Here is a 4,247-nt window from a genome sequence, read left to right on the forward strand (position 1 = left end):
CTCCCAAATTGCTGGGATTACAGGCATGGGCCACAGCTCCTGGCTAGATTTTTTTTTTCTTACAGTCTAAATATGTTCATAGATATTTTTTCTTGATTGGGCATTTACTTGGTTGTTGTAGACCTTTGACTGTTTTTTGTTTTGTTGACGTTTCTGTTGCGGGACAAAAGTTCGGAGCTTCCTTGTTCATGATTTTGCTGTCTTCGCTTCTGATTTTATAATTAAACTTGTTGATATGGTTTGGATATTTGTATCCTCCAAATCTGATGTTAAAATATGATCTCCAATTTTAGAGGTGAGCCTAGTGGGAGGTATTTTGGTCATGGAGGTGGATCCCTCATGAATGGCTTGGTGCCCTCCCTGTGGTAATAAATGAATTCTCACTTTATTAGTTCACATGATAGCTACTTATTTACAGGAGCCTGGCATCTCTCTTGCCATGTGATATGCCTGCTCCCCTTTCACCTTCTCTCTCCCTTTTTTTTTTTTTTCGAGACAGAGTCTCACTCTGTTGCCCAGGCTGGAGTGCAGTGGAGCGATGCCAGCTCGTTGCAACCTCCACCTCCCTCGTTCAAGCAATTCTCCTGCCTCAGCCTCCAGAGTATTGGGGACTACAGGCGTGTGCTACCACACCGGGCTAATTTTTGTATTTTTTTAAGTAGAGATGGGGTTTCACTATGTTGGCCAGTCTGATCTCGAACTCCTGACCTCATGACCTGCCCGCCTTGGCCTCCCAAAGTGCTGGGGTTACAGGCTTGAGCCACCGTGCCTGGCCTCCTCCTTCACCTTCTATTATGAATAAAAGCTCCTGAGGCCTCAGGAATAAGAGGCTATCAGAAATAGATGTTGCCACCATGCTTCTTGTACAGTCTGCCAAACCATTGGCCAAATAAACCTATTTTCTTTATATAGTACTGACCTCAGGTAGTCCTTTATAGCAAAGCAAATCAGATGAACACACTTATTATTTAAGATAATTGTAGGCTCACATGCAATTATAAGAAATAATAATCCTCTGTACTCTTTACCCACTTTTCCCCAATGGTAACATCTTCCAAAACTATCAATATTACATCCAAAATATTGATATTGATGCAGTTAAGATCCAGAACATTTCCATTACTACAGAGATTCCTTATATTGCCCTTTTATGCCCATACTACCTTTCACCCCTGGCCCACCTCTTTCTTAACCCTTGCAACCACTAATCTGTTTTCCACTTTTAAAATGTTGTTATTTCCAGAATGATATATAAATAAAATCATACAGTATAAAACATTTTGTGATTAGTCATTTTCACTCAGCATAATTCTCTGGAAATTCATCCAGGTTATTGAATGTGTTAATATAATGGAATAGAATTCCATTATATAGATGTTCCCCTGTTTATTATTCATCTGTTGAAGGACATCTGGGATGTTTTAAGTTCAGGAATATTATGAATGAAATTTGTATTACCATTTGTGTAAAGGTTTTTGTGTGAACGCAAGTTTTTACTTCTATTAAATAAATGCCGAAGAATGCAATTATTGTTTTATATGAGAGGTCCATGGGTAGTTGGTTGCTTTGTTTTGTTTTTAAAGAAACTGCCTTACTCTTTATCAGAGTGGCTGTAGCAGTTTGCATTATCACCAGAATGTATGAGTAATCTAGTTTCTCTGAATTTTTTTCTAACATTTGGTGTTTTCAACATTTTATCTTAGTCATTCTGATAGGTATCTAATAATACCCAATTGTAGTTTTATTGTTCCTCCCTAATAGCTACTGGCATTGAAAATATGTTCATGTGTTTCTTTGCCTTCTTGGGTATTTTCTTTGGTAAAATGTCTTTTCATATCCAGGTTCTAACTGGGCTGTTTGCTTTTTTACTGTTGAGTTTTAACTGTTCTTTTATATGTACTAGATATAAGTGTGTTGTCAGATATGTGCTTGCAAACATTTTCTCCAAAATTTTAGCTTTATCTTTTATGCTTTTAATATGTTTTTTTTAAAGGGTAAAAGTTTAAAAATGTTTAAGAAATTCAACTTATTAGTTTTTCATTTTACAGATTATGCTTTTGATGTCAAGTCTAAGAGCCTTTTGCCTAGCCCTAGATCCTGAATATTTTCCTTTATGTTGTTTTCTAAAAATCTTAGAATGTTATGTTACTTTTAAGTTTGTGATAAATTTTGAATTAATTTTAGTATAAGATGTGAGACTTAGGTTGAAGCTTATTTTTTTTGCCCATGGATGTCCAATTGCTCCAATGCCATTTTTTGGAAGGCTATCTTTCCTTCAGTTAGTTGCATTTGCACCTTTGTCAAAATTCAGATGGGCATATTTGCATGGGTCTACTTTTGGATTATTTACTTTATCTTGTTCCATTGATTTACATGTCTATTCATCTACTTATTATTATACACAGTCTTGATTACTGTAGCTATTTAGTAAAAATCTTAAAATAGAATACATTGATTTTTCCTACTTTTTTCTTGTTTCTCAAAATTGTTTTAATTATTCTAGTTCCTTTGGTATTCCATATAAATTTTACAGTAATCTCATCTATAGCCACAGAAAATCTTGCTGGCATTTTGGTAGAAACTGTGTAAAATTATATATAAATTCAGGAAAAATCGATGTATCTCCATGACTTTTTGAGTCTTCCAACACATGAGCACAGTGTATGTCTCTCCATTTATTTAGATTTTAAAAATCTTTCATCAGTGTTGTGTAGTTATTGTAGTTTTTAGAACACAAGTCCTGTACATGGTTTTTTTACATTTACACCTAAGTATCCTTTTTGAGTTAATGGAAATGGTATTATATTTTAAATTTTGGTATCCATTTGTTCATTGTTAGTATATGGGTATACAGTTTACTTTTCTATGTTCATCTTTTTTAGTGACCTTGCTGAATTCATTTATTCTAGAAGTGGTTTATTTTTTGTCTATTCCTTGGGATCTTAAAGTACACAGTTGTGTCAAACATGAATAAAAACAATTTTATTTCTTTCTCGTTTGTATTCCTCTTATTTACTTTTCTTGCCTTATTGCATTGTGTAGAACTTCCAGTGCTATGTTGAATACGAGTGGTGAGAATGGATATTTTTGCTTTTTTCTTGATCTTGGGATAAAAGCATTCAGTTCTTCACAATTAAATATAAATCTGTCTATAGATTTTTTATAGATGCTTCTTACTGAGTTGAGAAAGTTCTCCTCTATTTCTATTTTTCTGAGAATTTTAAAAACCGTGAATTGATATTGAAGTTTGGTTGAATGTCTTTCTGCATTTACTGACATAATCATTATGAACATATGTCTTTTCTTCTTTAGCCCTTTAATATGGTAGATTATAATGACTGATTTTCAAATATTGAATACATGAAAAAAGCCCACTTGATCATGGTGTATAATTCTTTTTACTCATTGTAAAATTTTATTTGCTAGTATTTTAAAAATTGTTGAAATCTAAATTTATAAAAGTTATCACTCTGCGTTTTCTTTTTATTTTTGTATTGTCTTTGGTTTTGGCATCAGGGTGATACTGTCTTCATAGCATACATTGAGAAATATTCCCTTTACTTAGATGGATTACCTTCCTATGTGGGGACTTCCAAAAGTTCATGGAAAATTGAATTAAAAGATCAAAATAAAAATTATCAATTTTATTTCTCAACAGAAGCTCCATCAAGTTCAAGACACTTTTAAAATTTATTTTATTTTGTTTTATTTTAAGCTCCACGATACATGTGCAGAATGTGCAGGTTTGTTATATAGGAAAATGTGTGCCATGGTGGTTTGCTGCACCTATCACCTAGGTATTAAGCCCCACATGCATTAGCTATTTTTCCTGATGCTCTTCCTCCCCCACTCCCATGACAGGCCCAGGTATGTGTTGTTCCCCTCCCTGTGCCCATGTGTTCTCATTGTTCAGCTCCCACTTATGAGTGAGAACATGTGGTGTTTGGTTTTCTGTTCCTGTGTTAGTTTGCTGAGGATGATGGCCTCCAGCTTCATCCATGTCCCTGCAAGGGACATGATCTCAATCTTTTTTATGGCTGCATAGTATTCCATGGTGTATATGTACTACATTTCCTTTATCCAGTCTATCATTGATGGGCATTTGGGTTGATTCCATGTCTTTGCTATTGTGAATAGTGCTGCAATAAACATACATGTACTTGTATCCTTATAATAGAATGATTTACATTCCTTTGAGTATATACTCAGTAATGGGATTGCTGGGTCAAATGGTATTTCTGGTTCTA

This window comes from Gorilla gorilla, chromosome 4 (genome assembly GCF_029281585.2).
Source record: "Gorilla gorilla gorilla isolate KB3781 chromosome 4, NHGRI_mGorGor1-v2.1_pri, whole genome shotgun sequence".
Taxonomy (NCBI): domain Eukaryota; kingdom Metazoa; phylum Chordata; class Mammalia; order Primates; family Hominidae; genus Gorilla; species Gorilla gorilla.